The sequence below is a fragment of the Macrobrachium rosenbergii genome, chromosome 37 (genome assembly GCF_040412425.1).
Source record: "Macrobrachium rosenbergii isolate ZJJX-2024 chromosome 37, ASM4041242v1, whole genome shotgun sequence".
Taxonomy (NCBI): domain Eukaryota; kingdom Metazoa; phylum Arthropoda; class Malacostraca; order Decapoda; family Palaemonidae; genus Macrobrachium; species Macrobrachium rosenbergii.
In genome coordinates this window covers 39,926,404-39,942,941 of record NC_089777.1, presented here as the reverse complement: position 1 = coordinate 39,942,941, position 16,538 = coordinate 39,926,404, and the positions used below count along the sequence as shown (strand labels likewise).

Below are 16,538 nucleotides of genomic sequence, written 5' to 3'. Positions count from 1 at the left end.
ACATATATATATATATATATATATATATATATATATATATATATATATATATATATATATATATATATATATATATATATATATATATATATATATATATATATATATATATATATATATATACTGTATATGCGTGTGTGTGTGAATTCAGAACTTATTAGAAATCTAAGAGAATTATGGATATCCAGATATGCTCAAGTAATTTACCATAAATGCAAAATAATAATTCAGATAACCCGAGATATGAAGATAACTTATCGGAGATGATAAGAGCAATTTGTATGGCCACAGACGCTAAAAGACCTATAGATAACAAGCACCGAAAGTGTTCTAGGAAAACCGTGGCCCAATTCTTTCGTTTCCAAATCGGAAGATTTTGTAAATGGTATGTCAGATGACGAGTATGCATAAAGAACTGAAGGTAAACATGCGTGATTTAATGGTCCATAGGTTGGTAAATGCATTTAGCTGAGGATGATACATAACTAATTTAATGCTTTGTGCACTGCACTGATGGAATGCACAAGAAATTTTGTATGGGTTTCATCGACATCATGCGCGAAAAGTTTTTGGTAAATGCACTTACTTCATGTATACGTAATTTGCTGATGGTATGCATAATTGAGTAATTATACGCAATTAATAGTAAATATAATAAAAATTCCTTCACTGGAAATATCAGAACCATCAGCGCAAAAGAAGAAATTGAAAAATAGATTTATTGTATCTTAAAGAAATGAACTTATTCAAACATAAACAAGTAATCCATCAATAGGTTAAATACACAAAATAACTGCTATTTAGGAGTTGATTTTCCGAATCTTATGAGGTTATCGATATGATGGTATTCTATTCCATGACACGGTAAAGAAAGAATTCGCTTTAATCGTGCTACTTAAAAAAACAGGAAAGAGGAAAAGCTAAAAATAACAATCTACATTTAAATTTTCTAAGAATAAAATCAAGATTTAATAGCAACCTAATTGCGGTCCCAAACCATCAACTTTTCTGACGCAATCTTTTTAGTATCAATAACTCTATTCTCTAAAATTTTGGACCACAGTTATGTGAGAAGCCTTTATTTGGCGTATTGCTACGATTTGCGCCAATTTTCAAGCCTCTACGAAATTTGGACAAAAGATAAGGTTATTCATAAATACATTAAAGATAGATAGAAAGGCTGTGATAAACATCTCTCAGCATAGAATCAATATCTCATCAGTAATTTGCTGAAAAGAACTTTTTTAACACATTAAAAACAAGAGAAAAAATTATAATTGTGTAAATTTATCACGGACCCTCGATTCTCATTTACAACTTGAATAACAACATCGTGTGTTTGTACGGATACAATGTAAAAATTAAAGAAAATTTGTAATAAATTTACCTAAGAACAATACAAAAATTTATCTAGAAACAAAAAATTGGTTAGGTTTTCATGTTTATCTTAAAAAACATCAACACATTTTCAAATATAATTACCACAGGGAACCATACGATTCTTGACTACAAGGGTTTGGTTCTTTTTTATTTTCTAAAGAGAAACAAAACACGAGAAAAATATATAAAATATAGTAACTGTCTCAAAACAAAATCAGATTCCAACTCAAAACAAAGACACTAAAACTCGTTTTTGCAAGTAAAATCCTTCTCTCCTTTTACATTTTTTATGAGCATCATGAACATCAAAATCTAACTAAAAGTATAGGAAATAGAACTATTTTGCCACAAGTACAATTATTTCCGATTTTAATATTTTTCTTTCTTAATATATTTCCTAGATTCACCTTTACACATCAAAATCTAATTTGCAGCTTAGATAACAGAGCAGAGTTTTTTTTAGAGCACAATTATTTTCTGTTTATTTTTTCTGAATGTCATTTTTTCTAACATTATATTCACACGTCTAAACCTGACCGATAGCGGGGTGCCCCTCAAACCAACCGCTAACCTCCCCCCTCCCCACGCGCCGTACATTCACTCCAGACCAATGATGGGAGACCCCCGTACGTCCGCTCCAAACCGAGGCGTGATGCGAAGGGGAGGGGCGGCGTCTTACCCCCTGGTCAGGGACTACAGCAGTCGGTAACGAACGCAAGATGCATAAATTATATCGCAATACATTAGTTGCAATTGGCCCCTAACTACCGTGTCAGTATCATCGTCACGTCTCGACGGACGAGTCATTTGGTGGTGGGTCGTCGGCAGATACGGGACGAACTATTTTCAGCCTTAGAGACGCCTTCGCGAGAGCACTCTCTTGACCCAAGCTGCTGGCCTCCCAGTGGGTCATAATGGGCCGCCACAGGTCGTCTGCGTCGAGGTGGCCAGGGGGACTTAATGACGTACTTACTCGCATACACAGTATACAAAGTACGTGTGTATACATACATACATTCCTTAATCAATACTTACACGCATACAACACCCGCTGTCCTCGTGTTCCGCCAGGTCACAGAGGTACATGAAAATGCTAACTAATATTTGCTTTATTACATCACCGCAGGGGTAAAGTGCTCCGGTTAAAATACCATTTTTTTTAATTTATCTTATTAATTGATTTATTTATTTATTTATTTATTTATTTTTTATTTTGTCCTTCTCGCTTCGGTGTTTATCCACGACACCACTGGTTTCCGAAATGGGCTACTTTATGTTTTAAAATGTGATATTTTAAGCAGTTCATTGGTAAACGAATTTTCGCGTATCTCAGTAAATCCTTTTGGATGAGTTACAAGCCAATCCCCAACGTGACTGCTGACCACTAAGTCAACTAACTTCCCGGTACATTTTCACCGTTCAGGGCAGCAAAAGCACAATGGATTGCTCAGGAATAGGACCTAAATCGTTTCTTCTCTCTCTCTCTCTCAGGATCGATCTTCGGGTTTCTTGCAGGTGAGGATCTATGTATATATGTATATGTATATATATATATATATATATATATATATATATATATATATATATATATATATATATATATATATATATATATATATATATATATATATATATATATATATGTACATGTGTGTGTGTGTTGTTGGGGGCGCGTGTGGGTGTATAAAGAGAACATATAAATATTACAGAAATAATCCCAAGAGAAAAATAACATAGATAAGAAATAGAACAGGTGGGTTTCACATTATCACGCTTCTCCAAAATACGTTTCGCACCATTACGTATTCACCTGGGGCGTCGTTTGCACGACATATCACGGACTTTCTTTTAACATTATCCGTTACACCTCCTGCATTACAATATTCTCAGTCTTTTTAAAATATTATTTACTTCACTTCCACTTTCTTTCGTTTTATTCCTTCTTTCGTAGGTGGTGTCACATGAGCAAATCTTCTTGCAGTTTAGTGCCCTGCTGCAAATGAGTAAATATTTGAGTTAAAACTGATGTGAGGCATGTCTACTTTGTGATATTGCCTTGAGGAACGTACGTGAAAACAATTTTACATCAAAAGAGGAAATGAATATTGGCTAATTAAGTGCATGCAAAGTTGGTCGCAAAGCTAAAAGAATCGTAAGAATTCCTTATTTCTCTCTCTCTCTCTCTCTCTCTCTCTCTCTCTCTCTCTCTCTCTCTCTCTCTCTCTCTCTATATATATATATATATATATATATATATATATATATATATATAATATATATACATATATATATATATATATTATATATATATATATATATATATATATATATATATATATATATATATATATATATATATATATATATATATATATATATATATATATATATATATATATATATATATATCACTAAGTCCATGTCGGAAGGTGAGTGAAAACCGGGACTTTGAACAAGTACTTTCGTTCACACTGAATACAAGAGAAGTTGACAGAGGTTTATATACAAAAACAGAAGGTGAGGGCGGTGTTACAGTTTGTTAATCTGGGCAGCATGTTCTTTAAACAAAAAAGACAGGGACAAAGGACCAAGGGATAATCCAGGGTGGAGATTAACATTCCTGGTGGAAGTAGCTTCGATGAAGACACTCTGTAGCAGATTTCTTTTTTGATGGTCATTGGCCTTGTAGATGACCGTTGACTTATCCCAGTTCATCCCATGGCCTGTCTTAAGCCAATGATCCACAATGCCATTATTTGATAAGCCTCTTGAAATGGCATATTTGTGTTGGGAGTTTCTTACTTTTAGTCCTTTTGATGTTTGACCAATATAAATCTTATTACATTCTTTACAAGTAATACTGTATACAATATTGTTTGAATTGGGTGGGCTATTCTTAATGTTAATCTCCACCCTGGATTATCCCTTAATCCTTTGTCCCTGTCTTTTTTGTTTAAAGAACATGCTGCCCAGATTAACAAACTGTAACCCCTCCCCCACCTGCTGTTCTTGTATATAAACCTCTGTCAACTTCTTTTGTATTCAGTGTGAACTTGAAAATGTAGAATAAACTACGAAAGTACTTGTTCAAAGTCCCGGTTTTCACTCACCTTCCGACGTGGACTTAGTGATATTCTCAAGCACGCGTTCCTTCGTGCTGTATTGGATATGTATATATATATATATACATACATATATATATAGATATATATATACATATATACACACACTTCCAATTTCTGCACGGCGGATACTATAAACATACCAATACGGAAATTCTAGTTAGATTTTTTATAGCGTATCGATAATTCAGTTGCCCTCTCGACGTCCGAGTTTGAATGTCAAATGTTAAAGGGAGATTTTAGAGAGGCAATTTTGATACTATTTGATGTTTTTTTTTTATATTTTGGATTGGGTTTTTCTAATGCAGCATCGAGTGAGGCGCACAATTCTAATTCATTATTGTGCCTAGTACTGAAAGAAGGAGAGTACGGAAACAAATGAACAAAATTAATTGAAATCATATTCGAAAAAGACTAGAGTCAGTTCTTTCTCTTTTAATCAGATCTTTGTGATAAAGCTGCAGATTTTCAAACTAAATTAATAAGTAATTGAAAAATCATAAATTATGCTAATTACGATTATTTTAAACGATTTTTTTTTACAAAAAAGAATTTTTAGTATTACGAGTTAAACTTTACTCAACAAACACTGTAAAATATTGTTAGAACAAAACTTGTAATAACATGGTCAGTATATTAAAAAAGAATAACAACTGTCATACACTCATCAAGAAACAGCATTTCTGCGGTATGCAGTTAGAAAATTATCTAAAATTTTTTAGTGTATTAATAAGTCCATCTTCAGTAAAGGGTAATTATAACTTTGTTGGAAGACTTTAAAACTGTACGTGAATATATATATATATATATATATATATATATATATATATATATATATATATATACATATATATATATATATATACATATATATATATATATATATATATATATATATATATATATATATATATATATATATATATATAAATATATGTATATATATGTATGTATATATAAATATATATATATATACATATATATAAATATATATGTATTAATATATATATAAATAGTATGTATATTATTTCAATAGTACAATTAACGGACTGGTTGTTTGGTTTAGGTTAAGAAGGCCTTATGTCAGTTGAGGATCTTTTCTAAAGGCAGGCCGTAGGTGTGTAAAAATGTCAGAGAGCTTAAGAACCTTAGTGTGGACCAAAGGACTCGGATCGACCAACCGAGACGTAAATAATAAGTCACCTAATATGTACGTGCATATCCCGCAGAATTACTTTCCGTGCCCTCGGTATTACAGGCAGATAGCGAAACCAGGAATTCCACGAACTGCCTGGAAATTTCAAGCAGATAACAAAATCAACTTAGGGACATTCGACCCCCTAGTTCCAGGGGCTAATACTAAACACGGCAAAACAGTGTAGGTGAGTCACTGTTTCGCCGTGTTTAGTACTAGCCCCTTGGGGGATCAAATATCCTTAAATGCATTCAGCTATCTGCCTGTAACACACACACACATATATATATATATATATATATATATATATTACAGTATGTAGCCTATATATTTGTCACATAAGCCATGACATTTTGCACATTCACAAACATTAAACTACAAATGTCGTTTGATATCCAATTATTTCTACCTCGGAAATAACATACAGCGAAGAAGGGGGTATATATATAATATATATAAATATATATATATATATATATATATATATATATATATATATATATATATATATATATATATATTGATATATATATATATATTTGATAGGCGATTCGTCACCAGAGAGATCCGAACTCCCAACTAGTTGGACACCTACCACTAGTGTTGATTTTTACCGTTAAGCTATATATATTATATATATATATATATATATATATATATATATATATATATATATATATATATATATATATATATATATATATATATAATGCCTCAGCAGGAAAAGAAGAGCGCAGATTAAGAACCAACACATTTTATTAGTGGCGCGTTTCGTTATTTCTTCATAACATTTTCAAGCCTAAAAGACATTACAGTATTTTAATACTTAAAAGATTATAAAGTCATTAGTGGCTGACAAAGCTGAGTACAGGTGACAACAAAACTCAGCTTTGTCAGCCAATAATGACTGTATAATCTTTTAACTACTAAAATAGTGTAATTTCTCTTTTAGGCTTGAAAATGTTGTTATGAAGAAACGACGAAACGCGTCACTCATAAAATGTGGTGTTTCTTAATCTGCGCCCTTCTTTTCCAGCTGAGACTTAGATTTCCAAAACATCTGTCTACTTACACTATACATACCTGTATATATATATATCATATATACATATATGTATATATATATATATATATATATATATGCATATATATATATACATATAATATACATATATGTATGTATACATATATATATGTGTATATGTATATACATAAAGTATACACATATATATGTGTGTGTGCGTGTGCGTTTATGCGTGCATGTATCTATGTGTGAGCATTTTTAGGAGTTAACTTCAGAAGATGCCGTGTCTGATTATTAGCATATTTCTCGATTTTTATAAATTTAATTGTATCATGAAGGACACTCATTAAATATCTCATAAATAACACCTGCACCACTTGAGAGAGAGAGAGAGAGAGAGAGAGAAAGAGAGAGAGATAGAGAGAGAATTATGACTATCTTACAAATGGTTTCGGGATGAAGATTACCTCGTAGAGGTCCTCCTGTTTTGCTTGCACACACTTTTGACTGATCAATGAACACGCACGTCTAGATTTTATCTCTCCTCTATCTCCATTCTAGGTGCGACCCACAACAGTCGACTAACAATTATAGTCATACCATTATAAATAGAAACATGGATCCCATTAGAGACGTTGCCACTTTTCAGTAAACACAACAATCTGTTTCGAGCTCTCAGCCCCTCTCCATAATATGGGGTATTGTATTCCGGCCATAAAATTTCTTGTTTTGTCTTGTCCCCCTTAAAACCATTCATTCGCCGTATAACCATCTCAGAATTACTTTATGTTGTACAATTTCTAATTTTTATACAATTGCAAACACTAGAAAAGCTCTGAGAGAATTTAGCATTATGAAACAGGAGATATGGCACGTGTATGTCACATTTAGGATTTTCCCAACTTACAGTGTAGACGAACGAACTGGATTAAGAAGTGGCAACGCCTTTAAGGCTCTGTGTTAATATTTAAAATGGTATGACTGTAGATATCCTAGTTCACTGTTTCAGATCAACAGAGATATATTGGACTTCAGGAATTTTGCCCAACCTCCCCTCCTCTTCCGGTTCGGGAATCGAACACGGGCCGTCCATTTGGGAGCTATATGCGTACCACCAAGCTGAGAGAGAGAGAGAGAGAGAGAGAGAGAGAGAGAGAGAGAGAGAGAGAGAGAGCAGTCCAAAACATTCACAGATTAACAATTTAAAAAATCATTATCAATGATGCATTAATAAAAACCCAGGATTAATTAAAAGGGGGAACTTGAAAGGTAAAATGCCTTATGAAATGAGATTATTTTAGAAAAAATAAGATATAAATATATATGAATATATATGTGTGTGTGTATGTTACAGTAAGACTACGAAACCAGGGATTTCACGAAATCCCTGAAATTTTCAGGGAATTCGTGAAATCACCAATTCACTTAGGGACGTTTTTATCCCGAGGGCTACTACTAAACACGGCGAAACAGTGATTCATCTACACTGTCTACACTGTTTCGCAGTGTTTGGGGCTAGTACTAAACACTGCAAAACAGTGTAGATGAATCAATGTTTCGCCGTATTTAGTACTAGCCCCTCGGGGATCAAATGTTCTTAAGTGAATTGGTGATTTCACGAATTCCCTTAAAATGTCGGGGGTTTCGTGAAATCCCTGGTTTCATAATCTTACTGTAACACACACACACATATATATATATATATATATATATATATATATATATATATATATATATAAATATATATATATATATATATAAATATATATATATATATATATATATATATATATATATATATATATATATATATATATATATATATATATATATATATATATATATATATATATATATATATATATATATATATATATATATATATATATATATATATATATATATATATATATATATATATATATATATATATATATATATATATATATATATATATATATATATATATATATATATATAGAGAGATATATAGAGAGAGAGAGAGAGAGAGAGAGAGAGAGAGAGAGAGAGAGAGAGAGAGAGAGAGAGAGAGCAATTCAAAACATTCACAGATTAATATGATAAAAAAATCATTATCAATGTTGCGTTAAATAAAAACCCAGAATTAATTAAAAGGGAGGAAATTGCAAAGGTCAAATGCCTTACTAAATGAGATTATCTTAGAAAAATAAGATATATACATATATGTGTATATACAAACATACACACACACATATATATATATAAATATATATATATATATATATATATATATATATATATATATATATATATATATATATATATATATATATATATATATATATATATATATATATATATATATATATATATATATATATATATATATATATATATATATATAGAGAGAGAGAGAGAGAGAGAGAGAGAGAGAGAGAGAGAGAGAGAGAGAGAGAGAGAGAGCGGGAAGGAAGGTAGTCTTCTCGGCCGATTCACTTCAATACTGCTATAGGGGATTCGTCAGGTGTGGACAGGTGCTTAAAAGTTTTCTATCTATCTATCTATCTATCTATATATATATATATATATATATATATATATATATATATATATATATATATATATATATATATATATATATATATATATATATATATATATATATATATATATATATATATATATATATATATATATATATATATATATATATATATATATATATATATATATATATATATATATATATATATATATATACTGTCTCACCTCCAGGTTGGATGTGTTTTTATTTATATATATTTCATTCTTACTCTGTAATATTCTAAATGTATTCTAAGACCGTACTTATAATTGTTTTTTATCTTTTCTTATGCACAGCCCTGAGGATGTAATTCTGTAAATAATTACGAAACGTTGGCTATGAAATAAAAAAAAAGACAGCCTAGTGATGTGTGGTTTTCGTCCGCCTTCCTCTGAATATGTTTCTTTTTCTTGGAGTGTTTCCCTGTGCCCTGTATCACTATATATATATATATATATATATATATATATATATATATATATATATATATATATATATATATATATATATATATATATATATATATATACATTGTAACGGATGTGTACTGCTTTTGTCCCCTTGGCCTCTTAACATGGAGGTCAGAATTCGATATCTTGAGGGTGGGTCACCCCCAGATAGTGATAGGAGAAGTTTCGTGGTAGGTCAGATCAGGTGGAACTTAGATTTATCACGGGGTTGACAGATGTGCTACGTGTCCCTGTAGCTACTCGTATCCCAAAACTCGTATCACTGTGAAGTCTGTCTGCTAGTTCAATTACCCCTCTTCAGACCTGCCACATTCCTAACTCGCCCGCTTCCGAACCGGGGGTATACAAGCGACAATAACAACTCCAATAGATGATGGAAGGAGGCTGGCGAGTCAGTCTCAGCTAGGAACTGAACGACGACACACTGTCGCCTGCTACGTCCTAAAGCTACGGTCGTAGTCTCTCTTAATGACATAGCCATATGCTAGATTGCTCACAGCAGCATATCAGATCAAGTTCAATCTGTAGATGTGCACACTACACCCTTGGATTGCTGGTAAGTCCTAATTAGTAATTAAATAATAGTTTCTTTTCCTCTTACTTGATTTTCTCAAGATTTCATCTCCTAATTCAAAGTCTCTTGTGATGCCTAGCATAATTAGTTCCCCCTGAATTATGTTTAGTAGCTGAATTAATCTTTGCTCAGTGATATAGAGTAAAACATTCTTCCACTGTGTTAAATTAGAGCTCTATAAATTATTGCAAGTGAGAGAATCTTTCGTTCCTCGGACTCTGCCACCTGTTACCTTGTTAATGTGCCTAAGAAGATTTCCACTCTGTCTTGCCACCGACAAGACATCTTTTGAACTGACAGTCATAGCACTGGAGAACTGAGCCAATGTCTGTAATGTGTTATCATTGTGTAATCACCATTTCAACTTGAAAGCCAATTAACTGTAAATTTGTTACCAGATACTTGTTGCACTCTTTTGCTGGGTTGTATCCCAGCCAGAATTTATGCTATCTCAGTTGTTAATTGTAAAGTCTGTTGTACATTACACGTTAAACTTATTGTGCTGGATTGCAGGCCAGCCAGAAATCAATCTACCTGCTTGAATTATGCGTAATAAATTAATTTAAGTTAATTAATGGGCTTTCTGGCGACCTTCCCTTTTGTGTTAAATGTAATAAGAAGGTGAGTTTTCTTTTTCTTTGTTACATTGTTTTTACATATTTGGCACTTGGTATTGGCCCATAGCACACTCTCAATCAATATTCATTGTAATCATCCAAGCCCAGCCAAATATGTAATAGTGGCTTAACCTTGCCAGCCATTTCTGTAAAAAAAAACAGTAGCATAATAGCACCTGCTAGCTAGTCTACAGAGTTGAAACAAACTTGGAAAATAAATTAATTGCAAATTAAATCAATTAAATTAACTCCACAAGGCATAAGAAAAATACAAGTTGGAAAGAATCAAGGCAGAGATAACAGGTACAAGCTTACTATAACTGTTATACTATTAGGGTTGTGTTAGGAACGAACATAAAATAAGCTGTGTTAAAAAGTGATTTGTGATTATATAACAGAAAGACGCTAGAATGCGAAATTTCCTAATTTCACGTGCGCTAAATCAAGCAACCACAAATTTCTCAGGATAGAGAACTGTGTGCCTAGCCTACACACTGAGAGTAGGGTCAGTTACAAGTTAGTAATTTAGGAAGGGCTGCGCCTGTAAGCGAACTATTGCATGTGTTAGCAGTAAAAGTTAGCTAGGGTGTGATTAAAAAACAGTCACGTCAGTGGAAGTGTGCAGTTCCTTTGTTGATGAAGTGAACTTTGAAAATTCACACTTGTTTTAAGAATACCACGTGTGGCAAGTCCCAACCTAGCAGTCCCAATGTATGCTTCTTGCTGTCACCTTGGCTTAAGCCCCGCCCAACAGGTAGGCACATTGTTCTCCACCTCAGATCGTATTCTCCATTTTTAAGTAACGTAAATGCATTCCTGTCGTTTTTAAGTAATAACTTACATCTAGACATAGGCATTAATCATTCTGTCAGAGAAAATTAAGTGTTGCCTTGTTTCTTTGTGTTGTAAAATAACCAAGTAGTGCGTGTTGTCGTGTATTCATCCACGTGACATCACTAGTCCAGAGGTCATTCTTCATCCTCGTTACCAGCTATCAGCTGTTGGGGCCACGTAAATTCGAGCAGCCATTTTGAATTCAGTTTACTGGTAAACAATGCGGCATGTGAATGTTTTCGTCACAATAAAAGCACGACCTTGAACTGTCATTCCAAATCAGTCATTCACACGATATGCTAATGAGCAGATTCCATTGCCTCACTCGCATACATAACGTAATGTCTTACTTAGTACTTGAAAATCTTTTACAAGATAATTAAAATAACAGGAACTAGGTAACCACATCTCATGTAAATTCCTGAGAAGCAGATTATAACAAATTAATTAGATGTGATAAGTCATAATTATAAGATTATATGCTCTCAGTCAGGAAAAAGAGAGAGAGAAACTCAGAGATTTTCACAAGTACACTGCTTAACCAGAATTAATAAGAGCATAGTTTGTTAATTGTGTGAGATGTTATTGAAAAGGAACCTATTACTTACAAGACCAACGGAGATTACTCAAACTCCATTTTAAAACCTTAAAATTTTTACAGAAAATTAAATCTTTGGGATAATCCCTGTGTCATCAGTGTATCTTGCTTGTTGTTTTTGCTTTACCTGACTCATTCACCTGTAGTGTTGTAATTTAGATAGGCACTCAGGTCATTGCTACTTGCATCAATTTTCACACATTTTCATATCAAGCACTTTAGGCAGCTGAGCGGGTGCTCATACCATTTCTTGAAAGGAAAGAATGGACAACCATTAAGAAACCTCTGCATTACTGAATAATTTGGAGTGCAAGTTGAAACTAAAAACAGTTACTGGAACTGTCTTGCATGAGTGGGTCCTCTCAAAAACTTACGTATACCATAAGAAATTAATTGCAAATTGAGTGCACACCCAAAGACTTCCTCCCTCTGCATGAAAGGAAGCAGCCTCACTAGTATTTAGGGACTAGTTACCCAAGAGTGCCAATTAAAGGGATTTCCCTTTCACAGTGCCACTATTCTGGGCACTGTCAACAAGCAACCTACCTGAAGTGTTTGTTTTTTCTTTTTCTATGACTCATTGCACGAGCTCTGCTTCGTGTGGAGCGCCATTGCCTTCTAGTACAATTGGTTTATGCTGCTACCTGGTGTCATTCTTCGATACCTGCTGGCACCTCAGTGCCACCCAGAAAGAGTCCTGTGCAATACACAAGCAACACCTGTGAATTGAAACACAGAGTGCCAACAGTAGCGTGTTCATCCATAGGGTTTTGCAAACGAAGGACTGCTCCATCAGTGTGACCTTTGAATGGCACACTCAGCCACAGTGCCACCTCATTGAAGGGTGCCATTCCCGCGAAGTATCACCAGAGTTAAGGGACACTGCCCCAAATCATTGTAATTCCCAGATCAGTCAACTAAGTCCTAACTTGTTGGAACCATGTCGGCAGACCAGTATCAAGCCTTCGTGAATATGGGAAAGGAGGCAGGTCTCACGGGAAAAGAGCTCACCAAATGGGCACAAGACAGGCTAGATGCCACACTAAAACAGGAGAAACAAGAAAGGGAGGCACAAAGACAGTATGAACTGGCAAAAGAAGAAAGAGAGAGGAAGGAGAGAGAAGCCAGAGAAGCAAGAGAGAGGGCAGAAAGAGAAGAGCAAAGGAAGGAGAGAGAAGAGCACAGGAAGTATGAAGAAGTGAAAGCAGAAAGAGAAAGGGTACAAAAGGAAGAACAAAGGCAGTATGAACTAGCTCTAAACAAAAAGGAGATAGAGCTGGAGATGGCTCGAAAGGACAGTGCCAAAGCTGTAGCCCACCAACAAACCTCTAATCCCACACCTGCTGCAACGACTCCGACAATATCCAGTACCAATTCTCTTATGCCCAAGTGGACTGAGGATGAGCCAGAGGTGTGGTTGGGGGAAGTAGAAGCACTCTTCAACAACTACACCACCACCGAGACAGAGAGGACCTTACTGCTTTCCAAGCATATGGAAGGTCAAGCCAAGGCTACCCTCTGCTCACTGGATAAGGGTAAGAAGGGGAACATGGAGGACATTCGGATGGTCATAACTAAAGCTTATGAGATAACCCCAGAGAAATGGTGACAGAGGTTTAGAGGCCTTCCCACAGAAATCGGTCAGTCTTGGGCTGAATGGGCCTACCACAAGACCCGAGCTGGTTCATGCTGGCTTGAGTCCATGTCGTGCACAGAGTTCAAGGACCTGTTTAACAGGACCATGCTGGAGGATTTTTTCCAGTGTGCTCCTGGGCCCTTCGCTGTGCACCTCAATGACAAGCAGCCCAAAACTCTCACAGGCACATAATGCCACCCAGATACCTCTCAGGATCAGCTTGCCTGAAGATCGGACTCCCTGCAAAACCTCCAATGTGCAACTACTGCAAGAAAGTGGGACACTCCAAAGTCGAGTGCCACTTTAGAAAGAGAGCTGGCAAGCAGCACCTTCCAAAGGAATGCAAGAACTCCTCTCCATCCACCTCCAATCAATCCTCTCCACCAACAGTCACCCTATGTAAGCAAGCCCATCCAAAGGGCCTCTGCAGAGACTGTGGTGCTCCTGGACACTATAATGCCAGATACCCTGCCTGCCCAAAGCATGGTACCTCTACTAAGCACGTCAACTTGATCAGTGACACGTCCAATGAGGCATGGCTGCCTGATATTTCTCACCCTGAGAAGGCGGGGACTCAGTCCATCTCAGTAGGACCCCTTGATGGCTCTAGCCTGCTAGTGGCTCTGCTGGTTACGGTAGACACCGCATCGGATATCTGTCTGATTGACCAGGCCCGAGTGCCAGCCGTGCCACTATAGATGAGAAGACTTGGTGGACTATGACCTGGGTAGAGGACCACACCAAGTCCATTCCCACAGTCAAGCTCCAGGTCACGAAACTTTGGTGCACTCAACCTCACCACATTGGTGTGGTGAATAAAATCAGGCACGGAGTACGGTTTCTGTTGGGAAGAGATCTCCCCTGGGGATGGCCTCCCCCAACACCCCTCCGGTGCCTAGCTACCCCCACAAGGGAGGTATCAACTGTAGCATCACTTGACGGAGCATGGCCACCTTGGAAGGCATGCCACCATCAGAACAATCACCTTTCGCCCGTTGAAGTGGTTGACAGAAGGGGCACTCTCCATGCAAATCCAGGCCTAGTCCTCCCTCCTCATGAAAGGACTGCCACCAAAGAAGTCCTCCCTCCTCACAAAAGGATGCTGAAAAACCCAATACCACTGTAAGACATGCAAGCTGGAGGGGCACTCCACAAATTGATCTGGGTGCCCTAACAAGCAACTCGCAGCAGACACCACAACTAGAACTATTTCAAGAGGCTCTGACCTCCATCTGGGACAGGAATCTCTGTCTGAGCCCAATTCAGGCACACCGAGGGGTTTTGCACCCCTGGGTCCCATGTCACACCTGACCACAAATCTCTGCCAGTGCCACTTGAGAGCCGTGAGCAGTGCCACTCTCTGTCTATCTTAGATGTTGAGCCTTCACTAGCATTGAACCCTGTGCCTAGCCCTAATTTGGTGCCAGTGCCAGTGCCGGATCATGTCACGGATCCGCCAAATTTCACTGAGTTTGTCATCGCTAATTGTGAGCCTCCAGCACCCGACAATTCTTCTTCCCAATCACCTCCGTCCACCAAGGGTGAACCTCTGGCGGACCTTACTGCAACACCTTCTTTGGTCGACCAAGAACTGACCTGCCAGGACACAGAAGATGTGATTGCCCTTACTCCAGTTGTTGCAGCAGATGGGGTAGGGAGCCTCCCAGTAGCCTCTAGGGTTACCCCTGACTTTGGCCCCGATGGCACTTCTTGCCTTTCCCCAAAGTCGGTGCCCTCATCACCCCTTAGGACTGTCATGGATGGGCCTTGAAGGAACCCAAAGAAGAAAAAGATGGGGTGGAAGAGATCCAATTAGCTTACTAAAAGCCACGAGCTCTCCTTGGCATTCGTGTCTCATTGGCACAGTGCCTTCCCCATCACAGAGTGATCCTGGCACATACCCAGAGGAGGTGGCCGGAATGATCTCTGTTTAAGTAACATCATCTCAACATCCTAGATAAGATCCTGTAATTAGTAGAAGTAACTTGTTAAGTGTACTAGAAAGAATTTGTTAATCAAGTAATGATCAAGACTCACCTATTCGAGCTATTATGCTCATGGCATGCTTGGCACAGTGCCTAAATTGAGGAGAATATCTCCAACACTCAAAAGTCTGAGGAGGTTGATGGGTACCTCTCTTACCAGTTATTACCTACCAAGTCAACGAAGTCGAAATAAGTGAGAACTTCACTCTAGCCTCGCAAGCTAAAGGACACGTCCTAGCCCTTGTGCATTTTGTTGTAATCATCAACCCTTCAGGTTGCTTATTTCCTAACATGTTATGTGTTATAACCTAAGAAATTGTGTAATCTGCTATAATATTGAATTGTAACTAGATCTTTGTCACTTTGTCACTGAAGTTGGTGCTGCGGCAATATGATAATAGGTTGTGTTAATAACAAGATGCAATTTTGAATGTAACACTTGCCTAGGAATGAACTTTCCCTGTCGCCAGAGACAGCAACTTAAATATCCGTAAACACCTTTTGAGTAGTGTTAGGATTTTCTTTAGTAAGTAGGTT

The 16,538-nt window shown here is 36.1% G+C and overlaps 1 protein-coding gene across 3 annotated transcripts in view; it reads right to left on the bottom strand.

The window, feature by feature from the left end:
- Window positions 1–16,538, bottom strand: part of LOC136825515 (protein gooseberry-neuro-like) — a 162,076-nt gene that overhangs the window by 15,470 nt on the left and 130,068 nt on the right. The window lies entirely within an intron of this gene.